We start from the raw sequence: 21925 nt of genomic DNA, 5'->3' as shown, positions 1-21925 counted from the left end.
TACCTCCCTGTAGGCTCTGCTCTCCAGAGGTGAACAGGGTCCTCTAAACCCACTTGCTGCACACACAAACACCTGAGTGTTGTATTCTCCCACAGGTGTTGGAGACTGATATGGTGTTCTGATTTATATTTACATAATGGCTAGTGACATCGGGCATATTCACATGTTTTGACCATGTACATTTCTTCTGAGAAATGTCTATTCAGATCCTTGCCTGTTTCTTCACTGTATTTTTTGGAGATTTTCCAATTCATGTAAATGTTCTGGAAATCTGTAAACATTCAGAGTTTTAATTTTTCCTGCCATCTGTTCATTGTATCTACACTCTGATGTTTACTTTGTTGTGAAGAAGTATCTTAGTTGGATATACTCAAATGTCTCTGTTTTTATTTTTGTGACTATTGCTATTGGAATCTTACCCAAAAGCTATTGTGTGTTGACAATATTTAGAGTTTCCCTATGTTTACTTGGGTTTGGGTCTTATGATTACATTTTAATTCACTGTGAGTTCACTTTCACATAGTGTAAGAGATGTTGGAGTCTCTTTTCAGGCTTCTACATATGGATAATCAAGTTCCTCTGCACCACTTGTGAAAGAGATTCTTCTTTCTCCAGTTCATTTTAGTTCCTTTGTTAAATATGAGTTGCTGGTAGAAATTTGGGTTTATTTCTATGCTACCAAGTCTTTTCCATTGAACTATGTGTCTGTTATTATATCAGTGCTAACACTTCTTCTTTTTTTTTGCAGTATATTTATTTGAAAGGCAGAGTTACAGAGAGGTAGAGGCAGAGAGAGAGAGAGGTCTTCCATCCACTGGTTTACTCCCCAAATGGTCACAATGGCCGGAGCTCTGTTGATCTGAATCCAAGTGTCAGGAGCTTCTTCCAGGTCTCTATGCAGGTGCAGGGGCCCAAAGACTTTGGCCATTTTCTACTTTTTTCTCAGGCTATACCAGAGAGGGGTATAAGAAGTGGAGCAGCTGGGAAACATACTGGCACCCATATGAGATGCCGGCACTGCAGACGGTGACTTTACCTGCTTTGTCATAGTGCTGACCCCTGTAATATGTCTTAAAATATGGTGTGATGTCTCCAGCTTTTTTTTGCTTTATAATATTGCTTTAGATGTTAAGCATCTCTCATGTTTCTATGTGAATTTTAGCATCATTTTTTCTAGCTCTGAGAACATCGTTGGTATGTTGATTGGGATTACATTGAATTTGCAAATTGCTTTTGGTAGTATGGATATTTTGGTATTATTCTTCCCATTCACAAACATAAGTTTTCTGTGAGACTTTCAAAAAGCCTTGACAAAAATTGGACTTTATTACACAAAAATTCATCACTTTTTGGGATCATTTAAATCCATAATTTTGCACTAATATTTGATAAATAATTAAAGACTTTGAGCATTTTAGTAGGAGAAATTAAAATATTTATCAATTTATTCAAATATTCTTTAGATGTGATATTCAAATATTGTTTAGAGCCATTGTCTATATTCCCTCTAAATTACGATCTTTTTGCTTTTTGCCTGTTAAACTTGTCCCTTGATTCAAGAACCCTTTTTAATGTAATGTAAACTGAAAATGTCATTTCATAAGCTAAAAAAAATGACAAAGAAGGAAAAAGAAGGGAGGGAGGTTGAGTATATAATTATGTTCTCCGAATTTTTTCTATAAAACATATTGAATCATTTAAAAGCTAATTAAAATTAAACTCAAAATTGGACCATTATGACCAATATTTAAAACAAGTGATTAAAAACTGTAGATGTCTTCAATTTTGATTATCATTCTTCTTTAGAATATCTGAAAGAAATCCGGCTTCTCACTTTAAAATATACCAGTGTGTTAGAATTCAGTATTAAATGACTTTGTTTAAAAGTTTTATTTAATCTATTGCTTTAAGTAGTAATACTATGGCCATTGTAAAACAAAATCCTTATCATTTTTCATAAAACAGAAAGGGCCTTTAAAACATCATCACTAAAAATATTAAGAGACCTAAAATATAACATTCTTAAAACCCAAGTGATACCATTCAAAATTTTCAAATATGCAGGGATAGTTCATGTCAAGTAACTAAATAATTGTTAAGTGTATATATGGAATAGCTTCTATAAATTCTTTTGGCAAGGGCTGGCACTGTGGCATAGTGGGTGAGGCTGCCACCTGCAGTGCTGGTATTCCATAGGGGCATCAGTTCAAGACCTGGCTGCTCCACTTCCTATCCAGCTCTCTGCTATGGCCTGGGAAACACTATAAAATGGTGCAAGTCCTTGGGCCCCTGCACCTGCATAGGAGACCAGGAAGAGGCTCCTGGCTCCTGCCTTCCAGTCAGCACAGCTCCAGCCATGGAGGCCAACTGTGGAGTGAACCAGTGAATGGAAGACCACTCTCTCTGCCTGTCCTTCTCTCTCTGTGTAATTCTGACTTTCAAATAATATAAATAAATCTTTAAAAATTCTTTTGGCAAATAGATGAAGCTACTTGTTATACATTTCAAATAAATAGCAAACATACTAGAAAAATATATTGAATAAAATTTAAGCAACTCATAGCTATACACAGAAATTTCTCACCATAACAACATAGCAACCACTAAATTTCCAAATTCAATTTTCCACAACTTAGAATCTTTAACTCCAGAAGGAGTACAAAATTGACAGAACAGTGGCCTATGTATCAGGATACCTAATGCTAATACAGAATTATCCCTGCCACAACTTACCTATGTGACCTTGAACAATTCACTTTACTTCTCTGGGCTTGGCATTTAGCATCCTCATGTGATAAAGGAGGCTTGGATAAGATCAGTTGTACTCTATCTTGAGACTTCAATGATCTCTCAGTTTCCAAACAGGCACCTTAAGGGAAAGTAAACCTTTAGATCAAAGCTTACATTTTTAAATCTAAATATATTTTAAACTGTTTCTACAACTAGTACAAAACAACACATTCAAATGTGTACCATGCCACTTTTCAATATTTGGGAATAATTAATGCATCATTTTAGAGCATTGTCTTGAGGCCAGTGCTGTGGTGTAGCTAGTAAAGCCACTGCATGCAGTGGGGGCATCCCATATGGAGGCCGGTTCAAGTCCAGGCTGCTCCATTTTCCATTCAGCTGTCTGCTATAGCCTGGGAGAGCAGTAGGAAGTTGGCCCAAGTCCTTGGGCCCCTGAATCTGCATGGGAGACCCTGAAGAGGTCCTGGCTCCTGGTTTCAGATTGGCATATCTCTGACCTTTTAGGCCATCTGGGGAGTGAACCAGCAGATGGAGGACCTCTCTCTCTCTCTCTCTTCCTCTTGTTCACTATCTGTGTAACTCTGACTTCCAAATAAATAAATAAATAAATCTTTTAAAAAATCAAAAGAATATTGTCTGGCACACAGTGAACCACTAAGTACAAGATATTATTAGGAATATTAGATTGAAATATTGAAATAAACTAGGCAATAAGCCTTAAGATGCAAATTAATACCAAGAAATATAATCTCAAATTTCTGTGTTCAACAAGGTAGTCTCTTTTCACTACTAACTTTATACTAAATAAGATATTTTGATATTTTGTTAAGAGTAAATTTATCGGGGGCCAGCGCCGTGGCTCACTTGGTTAATTCTCCACCTGTGGTGCTGGTATCCCTTATGGGCAAAGTGTTCTAGTCCTGGTTGCTCCTCTTTTAGTCCAGCTTTCTGCTATGGCCCGGGAAGGCAGTAGAGGATGGCCCAAGTGCTTGGGCCCTGCACCCGGATGGGAGACCAGGAGAAAGCACCTGACTCCTGGCTTTGGATGGGCACAGCTCCAACTGTGGCAGCCATCTGGGGACTGAACCAATGGAAGGAAGACCTTTCTGATTTCTCACTGTATATAACTCTACCTGTCAAATAAAAAAAAATTATTAGTTTTTCATAAAAACTGCAGTATTGAAAAAGTTCTAAAATCCCTCTAATTCTAAATGTCTGTGACTGCTAACTCATTAGCACATATTGCATTCTTTACATCTGGGTAATCATGACAATTCACTTTTAAATGATTAACAGATCTGCTGTTATATATAAATACATGCTTTTCCGAAAATCATACAATAAGCAGGCTACATACTTTACTTCAAGTAGAACTGCCATATCCAGTCCTACAATTGTAAATAAGACAGTTTCAATTGTTCAGCATTATCAATTATAAATTCCAATCGTGTAGCAATACTCATAAGAATTTAGGGGGCCGATGCTGTGGAGTAGCAAGTAGAGCTGTGGCTTGCAGTGCTGACATTCCAATTGGGTGCCAGTTCAAGTCCTGGCTACTCAAATTACTATCCATCTTTTTAGGCAAGTAAGACTTACTATCCAGCAGTAGAGGATGGCCCAGGCCCTTGGGCTCCTGCACCTGCATAGGAGACCCAAAAGAAGCTGCTGGCTCCTGGCTTTGGATTGGCAGAGCTCCAGCCATTGTGGCCAAATGGGGAGTGAACCAGCGGTTGGAAGACTGCTCTCTCTCTCTCTCTCTCCTTCTCTGTGTAACTCTGATTTTCAAGTAAAATAAATGAATCTTTTTTTAAAAAGGATGAAATAAAAAGGAAGATGAAGATTACAAAATTGTTTAATTTTTTTAATAAATATAAATTTCCAAAGTACAGCTTTTGGATTACAGTGGCTTCCCCTCCCCCAAAACATCCCTCCCACCCATAATCCTCCTATTTCCTGCTTCCTCTCCCATCCCAGAAGATTACAAAATTGTATGAAGGACATTTGTACAGTAAACAAATATACTGATTTCCAATGCAATATTTGAATACTTGAAGCAGGAAGGCTAAGTACTTCTTTGCCAAAATAACATGTTTTCTCCAGTGTAAAACCCATTTGCCATCCCAATACACAAAGGGATTTGGGGCAAGAAGGAAAAAAGAAGTCCACACATGCAGAAATTTTAAGCAAAACAAAATAGAGAATGTATTTAGTTTCATGTAAATCACATGAGAATTAATAGTATTCTACCAATTTGCAACAAATATTTTTAACTTTAATGAATGAATGAACTTTCAGTTACATAGCAGGAAACTTCTACCCTCTCCCATAAAACTGAAAGAGAAACTTTTTAAAAGTAAAAACTGATGAAAGAATTCTGCAATACATGTTAATGTTAAGTAGCGCAGCAGAGTTTATTTAGAAATACAAACACACACACAGAAAATAAATACATTAAAATCTTACTGAATAGTCCAGTAATAGTTCAGGATCCAATATGTGTGCAAAAGATTCTGGATTTCCCAGTCACTTTGTATAGGAAATGATGTGCTTTGCTATGTAGCATGTAACTTTAGATTCCTGAACACCTCCACTTTGCTTCTTACCCTGAGTCCCAGCAAATACAGGAACACAGCTGTTGAGTCATTCATTTTCTGGATTTGGGAATATCAAAGAATTAATGAGTATAGAAAGTTGTACAGCAAAGACCAAGAATATCCAAGGGAGGTCAGGAAAATCAATTGAACAAGTCAAAATACTATGAATGTATACTGAATGCTCTGTTTTTAATATGTCTTACTTACCTAAAAAGACATGAGGGCTATTGCTCTCTCTCTTAATACAACTAAGGAGAAGATATCACCAATGCTCAAGAAAAATGAATACACAGCAGAGCTAATACAAAATCCCAAAATTCCAAAATAGAAAAACTGGATATGCACTCCTTACACACACCCTGAAGTGGCAATGAAGTAGAACAAATCTAAAATTAGAAAAAAATCTTTTTTTAAAGATTTATTTATTTATTTGAAAGTCAGAGTTGCACAGAGAGAGGTAGAGAAGAGAGAGGGGTCTTCCATCCACTGGTTCTCTCCCCAGTTGGCTGCAATGGCCAGAGTTGTGCCAATCCAAAGCCAGGAGCAAGGAGCTTCTTCCAGGTCTCCCACATGGGTGCAGGGGCCCAGGACTTGGGCCATCTTCTACTGCTTTCCCAGGCTATAGCAGAGATCTGGATCCATATGAGCTGCCAGCACTGCAAGTGGTGGCTCTACCCACTATGCCACACCACTGGCCCCGAAAATTCTTGTCAAATTAAGAACATTTAACCTTTGTTTTAGAGTGCATTATTAAAATATCTAAACTGGGGGAATACATAATTTCTTTCTTTAGAAATCAGAAGAGAAAAAGAACACTTCAAGCCTACTGTGACACCACACAGAAGGAATGGAGAATCATGATCTCAATTAGCCTAGGGACAGAATAAAAGGGAGGGAAATAGGAACAACAGAATTAAGATGAATAAGCTTTGACAGCTGAGGGAATCTGAATGTAAAGAAAAGGCATGCAGTTAACTGAAACAATAGAGATAAGTCTGAGAGGAAAAAACATTGTTAAGTCATATTAATGGGGCCAGAGCTGTGACTTAGTAAAATAAAAAAAAAAATCTAAAATTTGTTTTTAAATTATATAATTAAAAAAGATTAAAAAAAGATGTTCAATCTTAAGTCTCTACAGCATAAGATATACATCAATTTTCCCAGGTTCTATTTGCATTTATTAACAAAGTTTCATGGGTGTAATCACTAAAGTGGCTCCAATAAGTCTTTTTATAAAAATTATTTTTTATTTTTACAGGCAGAGTGGACAGTGAGAGAGACAGAGAGAAAGGTCTTCCTTTTTCTGTTGGTTTACCCCCTAGTGACCGCTGCCGCCAGTGTGCTGCGGCTGGCACATGGCGCTGATCCAAAGCCAGGAGCCAAGTGCTTCCTCCTGGTCTCCCATGCAGGTACGGGGCCCAAGCATTTTGGCCATCCTCCATTGCACTCCTGGGCCATAGCAGAGAGCTGGACTGGAAGTGGAGCAACTGGGACAGAATCTGGCTCTCCCAGCAGGACTAGAACTTGGTGTGCCTGCACCGCAGGTGGAGGATTAGCTTATTGAGCCATGGAGCCTGCCTCCAATAAGTCTTAACCTGGGATGCAACTAAATTTAACAAGGATACTCAATAGGAATTTTAGAAGAATTCCAAAATATGTATCAGAATAAAAATAAATACTTTACTTGGTACATCTCATTTTAACTATACTATTGTCTAAATTTCCAAATGTCAGATGTACTAAAAAAATCCCCAAAGCAGCAGAGTTGGTCCGACATGATGAGGAATAAAATAAAGAAAATGAGAATTCGCAGATCCCAGATTAAAATAACCAAGAAGGCCCAATAAAAGAAAACTCAATGTCTTCATACACTAACATTTATTACCTCAGATTTATTTAACAAAAAGGTGATTATTCCAGCTACATCCTATTAGGTAGCCCAATTTTACCTGCTAAATCCATTTAAAAAAAGCACCTCATGATATATTACTAAAATCATATTGCTATATGCCATCCACCATGTCCACTGTACCTTATACCTAATGTTAACAGATCTGATGAAAATCAGTAGATAAATGATGTGTCTTAACCACGTGTGGGAAATGTCTTTTGTTCAACGTTTTTCCAAAAACCCCTCAGTCTCAGTTTGCCTTCACCTTGAAAAGACACTTCTGAGGTTTACTAATCAGTCCAGCTTCTTTGGGCCTCCCTCCAATGAAAGGGGCTAAAATCCATCAAAATAAACTCTAGGCACTGTCCTTGTGCTCCCAGTGACTTTTTCACTCTAGGGGCTCACAAACCTTCTAAATTCTTTAGATCACCTGTGATGTCCATTAGTTCTCAAAGACTATGATGCAAGTAATTTCCCCTCTTGGAACCTTGTTATTAACTGTGCTGTATGAGAAATGAAGTCTCCTACACACCTTGTGCTTATGATTCTCCAAACCATGTTGCCTGCTAGGACTTTGGCCATGAATATAGGACAGCAATACCTGAACATGATTACTGAGATCTCCTTAATAAAGGATAGACTGGGGCCAGCACTGTGGTGCAGTGGTGTAATCCTTTACCTGCAATGCTGGCACCCCATATGAGCACCAGTTCTAGTCCCCATTTCTCCTTTTCCCAGCCAGCTCTCTGCAATAGCCTGGGAAAGCAGTAGAAGCTGTTCCAAGTGCTTTGGTCTCTGCCAAAATATGGGAGACCTGGAAGCTCCTAGCTCAGATTGGCCCAGCTGCAGACATTGCAGTCATTAGGGGAGTAAATGAGCATATGGAAGACCTTTCTGTGTCTCTTCTTCTCACTCTCTGTAAGTAAACCTGTCAACTACATAAATAAATTCCTTATATATATATTTACATTTATTTATATATTTATGTATATAAATATATTCATATATAAAATATATTATAATTTATCATACAATATATTATATAATATATAATTATAAACAGATAATAGTATATAATTTATTATATGTATTTTATATATATATATATATATATATATATTATTGAGATGACTTCAATAGCCAGAGTGTGGCCAGGTTGAAACCAGGAGCTTTTCCTCTGATGTGTGTCCCAGGAACCCAGGTACTTGGAGCATCTTTCACTGCTTTTTCAATCCATTGGTAAGGAGCTGGATCAGAAATAATTATTTATATATAAATAACAAATTCATATATAATATATACAATTATATATTTATAATAATTATATGCAATTCTATATTATGTATAGAAATATATAGTATAATATATAATATATATTATAATATATAAATATGTATATGATGGACCAAAATATGGTATTCTCCATTTGGCAGAAGGGACAGGCTCCAATATCTACTGTCTATGTCAGTATGTCAGCATAATGCAGGAGGTAACCCCTCTACCAAATAAGAAAAGCTATTTCAGTTCAGCTGGACATCATTCTGCTGACTATTGACCTTATTACTGTTAGTCTGGATGCTTTCATTGGTTGCAATCCAGAGACCCAATTTTCCCATAGATATAAACATCAGCAAACATGAAAATTTGGTAAGAAAAGCTTAAACTGAGAGTTATGATTAATAACTATTTTTTTAATTTTTATTTAATGCATATAAATTTCCAAAGTACGACTTATGGATTACAATGGCTTCCCCCCCATACCGTCCCTCCCACCCACAACCCTCCCCTTTCCCACTCCCTCTCCCCTTCCATTCACATCAAGATTCATTTTTGATTATCTTAATATACAGAAGATCAGCTTAGTATACATCAAGTATGGATTTCAACAGTTTGCTCCCACACAGAAACATAAAGTGAAAAATAATAGATGATTTTTTTTTAAAATGATGATGAAATCAGAGCAGACCTATTGTCATGTTTAATCCCAGTGAGAGTCAAGTTGGGAATTGATAATTTCTTTTTTTTTTTAACAGAGGATCAGTTTAGTATGCATTAAGTAAGGATTTCAACAGTTTGCACCCCCATAGAAACACAAAGTGAAATATATTGTTTGAGTACTCGTTATAGCATTAAATCTCAATGTACAGCACATTAAGGATAGAGATCCTACATGAGGAGTAAGTGCACAGTGACTCCTGTTGTTGACTTTACCAATTGACACTCCTGTCTATGGCATCAGTAATCTCCCTATGCTCCAGTCATGAGTTTCCAAGTCTATGGAAGCCCTCTGAGTTCTCCGACTCTTATCTTGTTTAGACAAGGTCGTAGATAACCCTACGGTTCGACCCAGCCATCCCACTCCTTGGAATTTACCCAAAGGAATTTAAATTGGCAAACAAAAAAGAGGTCTGCACCCTAATGTTTATTGCAGCACAATTCACAATAGCTAAGACCTGGAACCAACCTAAATGCCCATCAACGATAGACTGGATAAAGAAATTATGGGATATGTACTCTTTAGAATACTATACCGCAGTAAGAAACAACGAAATCCAGTCATTTGCAACAAAATGGAGGAATCTGGAACACATCATGCTGAGTGAAATAAGCCAGTCCCAAAGGGACAAATACCATATGTTCTCCCTGATCAGTGACAACTGACTGAACACCAAGAGGGAAACCTGTTGGAGTGAGGTGGACACTATGGGAAACGGTGGCTTGATCAGCATAGCCCTGACTGTTAATGAACAACTTAATACATTATCCCTCTTAGTAGTTTTTTTTTTATCTGTTCTACTTAATATGACTGGTTTAGATCTGTAATTGATGCAGTTATTCTTAAGTGTTGAAAATTAACTGAAATGTGATCCCTGTTGAACATGGTGGTGGGAATGGGAGAGGGAAGAGATGTATAATTTGGGACATGCTCAGGCTGACTTGCCCCAAGTGGTGGAGTTGGGAGCATACCACGGGATTCCAATTCAATCCCATTGAGGTGGCATGTACCAATGCCATCTCACTGTTCCAGGTGATCAGTTTCAGTTCACAGTTGGTCATGGTGGAGGGACTGGGAGTCAAAGGGAGCACATAGACAAGTCTAGTACCTGCTAACGCTAACCAATGGAGTAAAGGGGAGAGTGATCCAACATGGGAAGTGAGATACTCAGCAGACTCATAGAATGGCAGATGTCCTAAATAGCACTCTGGCCTCAGAATCAGCCCTAAAGGCATTCGGAGCTGGCTGAAAAGCTCATGAGAGTATTTCAGGCATGGAAAGCCAAGACACTCTGGCAAAAGATCTCTGCGAGTGAGATCCCAGTGGAAAGAACAGGTCATCAAAGAAGGAGGTACCTTTCTCTGAAGGGAGGAGAGAACCTCCACTTTGACTATGACCTTGTCTAAACAAGATTAATAACTATTTTAACAAAATTTCTCAGAACCCATCTAATCCAAACCTTGGACAATTGGAAGACATTGTACTTGGCCCACCCATAATCAAAATGGATTCTAAATCCTTCAACTGCAAGGAGAGTATCATAGACATTAATGCTCCAAATGGATCCAGTTCTCTGCTAATGTGTCTGGAAAAGCAGCACAGGGTGACTCAAATATTGGGGCTCCAGCACCCTTGTGAGAGACCTGGAAGAAGCCCCTGGCTCCTGATATCAGTCTGGCCTAGCCGCAGTCATTGCAGCCATTTGAGGAGTGAACAAACCAGGAGGAAGATCAATCTCTCCCATTCTCTCCATCTAGTGCTGCCTTTCAAATTCATAAAAGGATCTTTAAAAAATAGATCACTTCAATAAATTTGCCATTGCTCAGTCATGATGACTTTTACTACCTTCAGTTCTTTTTCAAAAGATTTATTTATTGGAAAGGCAGATAGAGGAGCTGGTGGTTGTGGTGCAGTGGACAAAGCTGCTATCTGTTACATTGGCATCCTGTATGTGCACCAGTTTAAGTACCAGCTATTCCATTTCTGATCCAGCTCCTTACCAATGGACTGAAAAAGCAGGGAAAGATGGCCCAAGTGCCTGGGATGCTGCCACGCACATTGCAGGAAAAGCTCCTTGCTGCCATGCACATCGGAGGGAAAGCTCCTGGCTTCAACCTGGCCACACTCTGGCTATTAAAGTCATCTCAAAAATGAATTAGGTGGTGGAAGATTTCTGTCTCTCCCTCTCTCTGTAACTCTTTCAAGTAAGTAATTAAATATTTTAACATGATAAAAAAGGCAGAGACACACAGAGACAAAGAGAGAAGGAAAGAGAAGCAGAGAGATCTCCCATCTGCTGGTTCACTTTCTATATGGCTACCACTGTGCAAGACCAGGTTCTCAAGTCCCCATTGAGGTTACAGTTCTCCAATTTGACGACAGGAATGAAAGAATTTGAGCTATTATACATTGCTTCCCAGGGATATTAACATGAAGCTGATTAGGAAGTGTAGTACCCAAAACTCAGATTAGCACTGCAATATAGGATGTGGGCATCTGTTGTGACTGCTAACAAATTGGAAATCCTAGAGTAAAAATCAACAGATTCCTGGACATACACAATATACCAAAATTGAGTCATGAAGACACATAGAAAAGCTAAACAAATCAAAAACCAAGACAGAGATTGGATGAGTAATAAAGACCCTCCCAACAAGCAAAAGTCCAGGATCAGACAGCCTCACTATTGAATTCTACAGGACTTTTAAAGAACTAATGCTTCTCAAACTATTCAACACAATTGAAAGAGAGACAATCCTCTCAAACTCCTACTATTAATCCTGCATCACCTTAATTCTTCAACTAGAAAAAGATACAGTGGAGAGAGAGTACTATAGAAAAATATCCCTGATGGGGGCCAGTGCCATAGCACACTGGGTTGATCCTCCACCCGTGGAGACGGCATCCCATATGGGTGCCAGTTCTGGTCCCGGTTGCTGCTATTCCAGTCCAGCTTTCTGCACTGGACTGGGAGGGCAGTGGAGGATGGCCCAAGTGCCTGGGTCCCTGCACCCGCATGGGTGACCAGGGAGATGCTCCTGACTCTGGCTTCCGATTGGACCAGCACTACCTGTTGGGCCATATGGAGCATAAACAAGCAGATAAAATACTTCTGTCTCTCTGCCTCTGCCTCTCCATCTCTGTAACTCAATCTTTCAAATAAATAATTCTTTTGAAAAGGTCAACAAACAATAAAGGCTGGTGGAGAGGGAGAGAAAAAGGTACCCTAATCCACTGTTGGTGGGAATGAAGCTAGTGCAACCATTATGGAAGGCAGTATCAAAGTTCCTCAGAAATCTGAAAACAAACATACCATGTGATCCTGCCATCTGACTACTGGGAATTTATCCGCATGAAATGAAATAGAATATGCACAGGCATGAGTTATCTGTACCCTCATGTTTATTACAGCTCAATTCACAATAGCTAACATGGAATCAACCCAGATGTCCATCAACTGGTGACTGGAACAAAAATATGAGCTATATATACAGTGTAAAATACTATTCAACCATAATTGAGAATGAAATCCCATCTTCTGTAACTAAATGGATGAACTGGAAACAAGTATGCTTCATGAAAGAAGCCAGTCCCCAAAAGACAAATACCATATGTTTTCTCTGACTGGTGGTAATTAATATATAGACAACAAAAAGCAGCATATGAGTTAAATTGACATTTTGAGATTTGAATATTGTTCATAGCACTTTTCTGTACTCTTTGATAGAGTACACAACATATACTCATTGATATTTCTGCTACTACTTGCTGAATTCTTTATTTTGTAGAGGGTTAAAGCTTGTGATTCTAAAATAAAATCAAAGCATGCAGCTGTCAAAATTAAAAGAAAATAAAACAAGAAGGAGGGAGTTGGAAATATGAGAACAAGGGAAGATAGGATAGGATGTTATCAGTTTGCTCTTCAATCTGTATATATAAATTACATGAAATTTGTTCACTTAATATGCATTTAAAAATATAAACTTAACACTGGAAGAAAAAGACCTGAGATCAGTGTTTTCTGGATTACCACTAATAAAATTTAGTCTTCATTTATGTCTGACCATATTTAATTTCTTATTTATTTATTTTATAAGAAAATTAACATCACCATTCCTAACAAGTCCATCCTGCTTCATGCATATCTATCAGTTCCCACTATGCTAATAATTTCTCATGAACTTAAATCCATATCATCTTAAAAAGATGCAATGTGGGGCTGGCGCTGTGGCATAGCAGATAAAGTTGTTGCCTGCAGTGTTGGCAAGCCATATGGGTGCCAGTTCAAGTCGCGGCTGCTCCACTTCTGAACCAGCTCTCTGCTATGTCCTGGGAAAGCATTAGAAGGTGGCCCAAGTCCTTGGGGCCTTGCACACATGTGAAAGACCCTGAAGAAGCTCCTGGCTTCAGATTGACACAGACCAGTCATTGCGGCCAACTGGGAGTAAACCAGCCGATGGAAGACCTCTCTGTCTCTGTCTGTCTGTCTCTCTCTCTCTACCTCTTCTCTATTTGTGCAACTCTTTCAAATAAATAAATTAATATTTAAGAAAAAAGCCTGATTCATGTTATTATTTATGTGTTTTAGAGGCTTTGCAGATGTTGATTACATGTGCCATGAAAACCCATTAAAATGCAAATCCTATAAGAGGCAACTCCATGTGCACTAAACTGGTAAAATCCAGTGCATGTGTTGAGAAAAACACACTAGCAATACATTTCAAAAAGCTGTGAAATATTATAAGTGGCTGTCAAAAGCTAAAAATCTGACAATGACTCATTATGTCATTTATTTATATATAATGCTGAGAAAATCAGAAGTATTTGTTAAAACTTCTGCTAAAATGCACTAGATTTATAATTTTTAAATGCATCTTTCCTAGACGTAATGCAGTCCTGTACTACTTTAGAGTATCAGAAATTTAAAATGTTGGACCGGTGCTGTGGTGGAGCAGGTTAACACCCTGGTCTGAAGCGCCAGCATCCCATATGGGGGCTGGTTCAATACTCAGCTGCTCCACTTCTGATCCTGCTCTCTGCTATGGCCTGGCAAAGTAGTAGAAGATGGCCCAAGTCTTTGGGCCCCTGTACCCATCTGGGAGACCGGGAACTAGCTCCTGGCTCCTGGCTTCAGATCAGCACAGCTCTGGAAGTTGCAATCAATTAGGGAGTGAACACCAGATGGAAGACCTCTCTCTTTCTCTCTGTCTCTCCTCTCTGTCTGTAACTCGACTTGTACATAAATAAATAAATCTTTAAAACAATTAAGAAATTTAACATGTGAAAGGTTTTTAAAAAATGTATTTCTTTATTGTGAGGCAGAGTTACAGATATAGAGAGGAAGAGAAAGAGAGGTCTTCTATCGACTGGTTCACCCCTAAATGGCCAGAATGGCTGGAGCTGGGCCGATCTGAAGCCAGGTGCCAGAAGCCAGGAGTCAGCAGCTTCCTCCAGGTCTCTCACATGGGTGCAGGGGCCCAAGAACTCAGGGCATATTGCACTGCTTTCCTAGGCCATTAGTAAAGAGCTGGATTGGAAGTGCAGGAGCAGGGACTCAAACTGGTGCCCATGTGGGATGCTGGTGCTGCAGGTGGATGCTTAATCTACTATGCCACAGAGTGGGCCCAGTGAATGGTTTTAGGAAGACATCTTTCATGTAGACTAGGCTGCAATATTGCAAGGTAAGGTTTAGCTTTTATTCCCACACATCAGTATTCATCTTTTAGCAACTATAAATACTGAATATCATACATATAGACATAAATATAGGTAACTGAAGATTTTGTTGTCATTCTTTCTAATTCTCTTTTTAATGTCTGCTAATAGGCCATCTTATGGATTATTATATTGATGTTACCCGTACACAACCATCAGGCATTTCCACTGTTGAATGTGTTTATGAGTACAGGTAGATTTGTGTGTACATGAATGCACATTTGATGGAGATAGCACTGACAGTAATACTGTGAGAAATCCTAACGCTGATTCCAAACTTTCTGTCCTCCGCAGAGATGGCTGTCATTGAAGTAGACCACAGGGCCCCTTTTGCTGTTATGGACTGAAATGTGCCTCCCTAAAACTCTAACACTGAAGTGCTAACCAGCAACATGACTCTACCTGAAGAAAGTGCTTTTAAGCAGATCAAATGGTAGATGTGTCTGTCACATCGGAGAAAGGCTTCTGGAAAAATCGAGCCTATTTAAGCACCTTGATCTGATATTTTCAAGCTCTACAACTCTGAGAAGTAAAATTCCATGATTTAAATCATATTCTCTGTGGTATTTTCTTAGCAAATTAATATATCCTCATTTCTGCCAGCATTTTCTATTGTCATCCAGAAGGTCCTAGTGATTAGCAGAGAAATATAGAAACTAAAAACTGTGATTTTAGATTACCAAGTATCTACTAACACAAAAAGATCCCAGAAGCCACCTACTACCATCGTCCAGGACCCAGAAAAAAAACAGGAAGGAGTCAAGTTGCAGGGCAGTAGAAAAAAGTGAATAATGAAAGATCACAGCAGAAGTAAATAAGGAAGTGTTTGGTGCTGTGGTGTAGTGGATTAAAGCCTTGACCTGCTGTGCATGCATCCCATATGTTGCTGCTAGGAGACCAGGTGCTCCACTTCCAATCCAGCTCCCTACTAATGCACCTGGGAAATTGGTGGAAGATGGACCGTGTTCTACGGTGCTGGCACCCACATGAGAGACTTGGAAGAAGCATCTGGCCTTTCCAATAAATAAATAAATCTTAAAAATATAGAAACAGTGTTAGCACTGTTGGAAAACAGACTCATAGTTCAGTGTAAAAGTATAGGCAGCTGAAATAAACCGACTTTTCTACAGGCAACTCCTATTTAACAAAGGAAAGAAAACAAACAGGAGAAAGAAGAACCCCTTTAGCATATGGTTTAAAGGAAAGTGATTATCCATATGTAGAAGCCTGAAAATATACCCAAAACCTCATACACTATGTAAAAGCAACTCAAGGTGAATTAAAAGTCTAAATATAAAACCAGAAACTAAGTAAACATATGAGAAACTATAAAACATAAGCATAGATAACAGTTTTGGGTAAGATTCCAAAAGCACAAGTAACAAAAATAAAATATAGAAATTTGAGCATATCATATTAAGATACATCTTCACAACAAAGTAATCAACAGAGTGAACATACAATGGACAGAATGGCAGGAAACATTGAAAACTCTGATTATGACAAAAGATTGATAGCCAGAACATACATATATAGAACTGGGAAAATCTCCAAATAAGAAGCAAAATGTACAGCTAAGAAATGGGCAAGGATCAAAACAGATGTTTCTCAGAAGAAGAAATCTCAATGGTCAAGACATAGATGAACATGCCCAATATCACTAGCCATTAGGGAAATGTAAATCAAAACCAATAGCAGACTCCATCTGTGGGAGAAGACAATGCTTGGGTTTTCATTTGTGCAACAAGTGGGTTTAGAGGACCCTGTTCACCATAAGAGGGCAGAGTCTACATGGAAGTAAGGAAACCTTAATGTTTTCCTAATGGGCTTGTTAAATTCTTGACCAGTGCCTATTACCTTTGCCGCAAACTTTCCAGTCTCACTACTTTCCTGCTTCTTCCTCTTCGCTGTGGCTTGCAAAAACAGTGTACCTTCTATATACGGAGGATACTTTTGTTTTGTTTTATTCCTCCTATCTCATGATGTTCCTCTAAGAAATCACAACCCTCCAAGTATTCATTAATTTATGCAGTCTGCAGTTTTCATGGGCTACTACATGGCAAAGTACTAGGTTAAAGGAAAGGTATAGGTCAGGAACTGAGCAAAGTTCACAATGATGAAGCCATTGGGGAAATGAACCTGATGGAAGACCTCTCTCTCTCTCTCTCTCTCTCTCTCTCTCTCTCTGCCTCTCCTTCTCTCTCTGTGTAACTCTGATTTTCAAATAAATAAATAAATCTTTAAAAACTAACAAAATATACTAAAAACCTGGTGGCAACACCTTTCTATCAGAACATGTGAAGCACTCAAACACAGTTTGTCCCAGAAAGTCAACCATAAGGGCATATTGTCTACTGCACTTGTGGACATCTCTGAGGGAGGTAAGGGGCACTTATTTCTTCCCCTCTTCTTTCTTACCACTCTCACAGTTATAACTTCTATCGATGCTTCCAAAGACCAGTCTCTATGAAATTGTAGAACTAATATCCTCCCATGTCAAAAGTGTCATGGGTTTAAACACAGAACCCAAAATAAGATAAGTAACTGGCCTTCTTAATTACACAGTGTGGAATGTAAGATTCTCAGTGGAGCACTGGGTAATATAAAGTGCTGGGCAGAGAAAAACTGTTACTTATCTGTATTTATGATGCTGTAATTCTCCTCTTTATGCAAACTCAGATTAAAAGAGCTCCCGTTAGTGGGCAGCACTGTTGCATAGTGGGTAAAGCTACTGCTGCCTTGTCAGCATCCTATATGGGTGCCGGTTGGGATCCTGGCTGCTGCACTTCCCATCCAGCTCTCTGCTGTGGACTGGGAAAACAGTAGAAGTTGGCCCAAACCCCTCATCTCCTGCACCCACCTATGAGACCTGGACAGAGTTCTGCCTTTCAAATAAATAAATAATTATTTAAAAAAACAGCTTCATCTCAGAAGGAGCTCCTGGCTACTGGCTCCAAATTGGCATACCTCCAGCTATTGCTGCCAATTGGGGAATGAACCATCGGATGGAAGACCTCTCTCTCTTTCTCTCTCTCTCTCTCTCCTCTCTGTGTAACTCTTTCAAATGAATAAATAAATCTTTAAAAAAGTAGCTCCAGTTATTGACAACACAGTAGACTTGCATTAATTTTGGTTCCCTTCTCACTTTGCAAAGGGATCAGTGGCAGGTCAAAACAGTTGACAGCCTTGCTAACAGGAGAAGAGATAGCTGAAGACAGAAAATGAAAAGCAGCCAAATACATCATCAAAGAAAGAGAAGTGGACCCCATCCAACACAAACCTTTAAAAGTGGATGCTCACAATTAATGTGTGAAACAGCTGCCCACTGAAATCTTGTCTAGGGAGGGAAGATGTCCTAAGTTCTGCTTTTGTAAACTCCAGTCATAAATCTGTCCTAATAAATCTGTCCCTGGCATCTCTTTTACAAACATACTGGACCCACTGACCATTGGAAATGTGGTTCTAATCATGTAGGCTGCCATTTAAACCCACCAATGCTGTAACAGCTAAGAAACTTGAATTTGATGCTCAATTCTCAGGAAATCATTCCAGCTGAGCCTAGGGCCATTAATAGAAACTCCTTGGATCCTCCACTGTCTCTGTGCCTGTTTGAAAGAAGGGAGATTTCCCACCCCATGTTTCTGGAACAGCTTCAAATTCCACATTGGAAAAATTTGATAATTAATACTTGAGAGGGATCAACACACAAAGCAGCTATTCACGCTTCACACTGCTCCCCACCAGGAAGATGAGGTGCAGGATGAGAGCAGTGGGGCAGATCCTAGACAGATCCTCCTGCCCACCCCTCTGCTGCCCCAGGCTCCCTCCTGAGGGCCATCCAGCCCCACCCTGCAGGAACCAGCCCAGGAAACATCAAGAGACCAGGCCAGACTGCATTCTGAGACCACCCACAGTGGGAACCCGGCTTATTTAACTGTGGAGATCAGGAGTCTTTCTGCCTTCCTTCCCTGTGAGTGCAGGTTCCCAGAACACTGCCCCCTCTCTCCTGTAACCACTAAATAAAGCACATTAGGGACAGTTTAGGTGAGGTACTGCAGGAGAGAGTCCGGGCACTTTGAGCCTGGGAAATAGAGGTGGGAGACAGAGCAGCCCGGGTCCCAGCCCTGACCTCGGGAGAAGCTGCCAGGATCGCTGGCACACTTCTCCCACATGTGTCTCCGCCCCTTCCTGCATGCCAAACCTGCAGCAGAAAGTCCCTGGAGCAGGTACCCTTTCTTCCAGATATACGGGGAGTGAAATTGGGAGTGTGGAGAAGAGAGTCCCTGGCATGTGGGACCCACAGTTGGTGGATGAAGAGGGAAGAAGCAGCAGGAGGCAGGCTCAGGGTGAGCACTCGGGAACTGCCTGGGATCGCACGTGCAGAGCAGGAGTTGCAGTAAATGCCAGAGAAGGAGCAGCATAGCCCCCAGGGTTGACACTGATCAAGGAATGAACTCCCCTGGTCCAACTCTGAGCCCCAGGGACTGGCAGTGGCAGGTGCATGCCCACAGGTATTTGGAAAGCAGAATACCTCGGAGCTACTGGGAACTCTGGGAAATGGAGTCCAGGCTGCAGCATCCCTAGAGACACCAGCTGTTCCTCCAAAAAGCTGCAGTCAGGGGTGGGTGCCCACAACCAGAGGGCATTTGCTTTTGTTAAGTCCCTCCTTCCTTTCCTTCCCACACCAAAATCTCAGGGATCAGTTGCTGTTCCTTTCCTGCATCAAATCTGAAAGAGTGACACTCACTTCTGCTAACTGACCCCAAATCCTGGCTCCCTCATAACCTCTGTCTCTTCCAGAAAAATCTTATTTACTACTTTGGCCCTAGAAATCATAAATGACTATGATAGAATGTAACTTTTAACAGAGGTGTAGAAGGCATGGTTTAATATCCAGTTTTGAGAATACAATTTTCATTTGTGTTTTATTGATGTTTATACTTCTTTTAAGATTCGTTTTTTTTATTTAGAAGTCAGAGTAACAGAGAAGGAGAGGCACAGAGAGAGAGAGAGAGAGAGAGAGAGGTGTTTTCCATCTCCTGCTTCACTCCTCAATTGGCAGCAGCAGCACAGCGCTGACCCCTTATAGTTCTTTACAAATCATTTTACACTGTCTTTTTATTCATCTAGTAAAGAGACAGAAGAATGGACACAGAGCTAACTCTATCCAAAATCTTGCTTGTATTGCATCAGAATACAAAATTTGGGAAGGAAGAAGGCAAAACTGACTCACACCCAGAAAACATGTAGGAAATTGCCACTCAAGAAACCAAAAGTCAGCTGAGGCACCCAAAACAAGGACAGCAAGCCAGAATTGGAGCAAGCCAACAGCTGTGCCCTGATTGAAAAAGACCATTCCTCTTGTGCCCTGAACTCAATATTGCCGCCTCAAAACAAAAGCTCACATCAAAAAATTCATTACAAACCATGATACATAAGAAAAAAGAGAAAAAAGCCAAAGAAATGCAAGAATCCATAATGATATTGGGCTTGATTTAGTCGCAGGGAAACCGGCCGTTCCCGGATTCATTCACCCCTCCAGCTGACTGCTTGTGGAATTCTGACTGAATTAACCTGAAAAACACAGTGAAACTCAGTTTGGAGGCAATTAATATCTGTCACCTCAGCCAAAGTGTTCCATTTGATTTTCCAAAACACAAAAACTCACCTTGGTAATGTTGCCTGTAAATTTCTAAGCTTCAAATACCTATTAGCTGTCTTTTTTAATTCATAATGGCTACTCTGTCCAAACTCTTGTTTGTATTGCGTCAGAATACAACATTTGGGAAGGAAGAAGGCAAAACAAACTCAGACCCAGAAAACATTTAGGAAATTGCCGCTCAAGAAACCACAAATCGGCTGAGGCACTCAAAACTACGACAGCAAGAGGCACCCAAAACATTTAGGAAATTGCCGCTCAAGAAGCCAAATGTCACTGAGGCACCCAAAACAATGACAGCAAGCCAGAATTGGAGCAAGCCAACAGCTTTACCCTTTTTGAAAAAGAACCTTCCTCTTGTGCCCTGAACTCCATATTGCAGCCTCAAAACCAAAGCTCACATCAGAAAATTCATTACAAACCATGATAAATTAGAGAAAAGAGAAAAAAGCCAAAGAAATACAAGAAACCATAATGATATTGGTCTTGATTTAGTCGCAAGGAAACCGGCTGTTTCCGGATTCATCCACCCCTCCAGCTGACGGCCTGTGGATTTCTGACTGAATTAACCTGAAAATCGCAGGGAAACTCAGTTTGGAGGCAATTAATATCTGTCACCTCAGCGAAAGTGTTCCATTTGATTTTGCAAAACACAAAACCTCACCTTGGTCGTGTTACCTGTAGATTTCTAAGCTTCAAACGCCTATTTGTTTTGTGTTTTATTTCATAATGGCTACTCTGCCCACAGCCTTGTTTGCATTGCGTCAGAATACAAAATTTGGGAAGGTAGAAGGGAAAAGCAACTCAGACCCAGAAAACATTTAGGAAATTGCTGCTCAAGAAACCACAAATCGGCTGAGGCACCCAAAACAATGACAGCAAGCCAGAATTGAAGCAGGCCAACAGCTGTGCCCTGTTTGAAAAAGACCATTCCTCCGGTGCCCTGAAGTCCATATTGCAGCCTCAAAACCAAAGCTCACATCGGAAAATTCATTACAAACCATGATAAATAAGAAAAAGGAGAAAAAAGCCAAAGAAATGGAAGAATCCATAATGAAATCAGAGTTGATATAGTCGCAAGGAAACCGGCTGTTCCCGGATTCATCCACTGCTCCAGCTGACTGCCTGTGGAATTCTGACTGAATTAACCTGAAAATCGCAGTGAAACTCAGTTTGGAGGCAATTAATATCTGTCACTTCAGCCAAACTGTTCCATTTCATTTTCTAAAACACAAAAACTCACCTTGGTCGTGTTACCTGTAGATTTCTAAGCTTCAAACGCCTATTAGTTGTGTTTTTATTTCATAATGGCTACTCTG

The 21925-nt window shown here is 39.7% G+C and overlaps 1 long non-coding RNA gene across 2 annotated transcripts in view; it reads right to left on the bottom strand.

Moving 5' to 3' along the window:
* Nucleotides 1–21925, bottom strand: part of LOC149121664 (uncharacterized) — a 189602-nt gene that overhangs the window by 637 nt on the left and 167040 nt on the right. For both annotated transcript variants that reach the window (XR_016223032.1, XR_016223031.1), the window contains exon 2: nt 2734–2869. This is a non-coding gene — a long non-coding RNA (uncharacterized LOC149121664). The remainder of the gene's footprint in view (nt 1–2733; nt 2870–21925) is intronic.

This window comes from Oryctolagus cuniculus, chromosome 16 (assembly GCF_051225735.1).
Source record: "Oryctolagus cuniculus isolate XC-2025 breed Fujian yellow rabbit chromosome 16, ASM5122573v1, whole genome shotgun sequence".
In the NCBI taxonomy this organism is placed as follows: Eukaryota; Metazoa; Chordata; class Mammalia; order Lagomorpha; family Leporidae; genus Oryctolagus; species Oryctolagus cuniculus.
The sequence above is the reverse complement of the archived record's forward strand: the minus strand, read 5'-3'. Positions and strand labels throughout refer to the sequence as shown.